This window comes from Gavialis gangeticus, unplaced genomic scaffold, assembly GCF_001723915.1.
Source record: "Gavialis gangeticus isolate Ggan-Ray unplaced genomic scaffold, GavGan_comp1, whole genome shotgun sequence".
NCBI lineage: Eukaryota > Metazoa > Chordata > Crocodylia > Gavialidae > Gavialis > Gavialis gangeticus.
This window is the reverse complement of record NW_017729031.1, coordinates 9820391-9821215: the sequence shown is the minus strand read 5'-3', so window position 1 is coordinate 9821215 and position 825 is coordinate 9820391.

Here is an 825-nt window from a genome sequence, read left to right as displayed (position 1 = left end):
GTCTGATGGTACATTCAACCAGGTTTATCTTAAACGGCTTTTAGCCATTTTCGAGCTGGTTTACGTGCACTGAACATCTGTCCTGTTACAGGTTTAAACCAGTTTCTGACCGCTTAAACCAGTTTGTGTGCAATGTCTGTCCCTAGCCCAGAAGACTCACAGACCTAGTGGGACGCCAGCACTCTCCAGGGATGCTCCTACCAACCCTGACAGCAGCTCCCTTGCCTGGTCTACTCCCGAAGTCTGCACCACAAACAATGGCATCCAGGTGGCCTGCTCCCTCTGTGACAGCACAGATCCCCTTGATACACAAAGGAGGTGCAGAACAGGTGCTGGGACCAGAGCTAACTTGTTACCCGAGCCGAGGCCAACCACCTGATTCTTCTTCAAATGACTACCCCACAGCAGCCAAGCCTCACCCTGCCCCCGCAGCAACCAAACACTGCCTAGCAGTAACATCCTAGACAGTGAGTGCCCTTGTTCATTCCCATCGTCTCTGCCTGGAAACCAAAGCACCCGCAGGCCACAGGGACTAGTCTGCCACCTGTTACCAAGCCTCCCGTCCCTGGCATGGGCAGCGTAGCCGCAGAGAGGGGACCTCAGTCCTGCCGGGATGGATGGCAATAACTGGAGCAGATCCACCTCCTAGCACATGCCTGGGGACGGGGGTGGGGGGGGACAAGCTACGAAGTGAGCTTGTACCTATGCTGGCTAGGAAGAGGCGGCTGGGGCGAGCCCGGGGCCGCTGCTGGCCGGCACTACCAACACCTGCCTCCTAAACGGCCTCTTCACACAGATCCCCGTCCCACCACCCCCGCAGCTGCT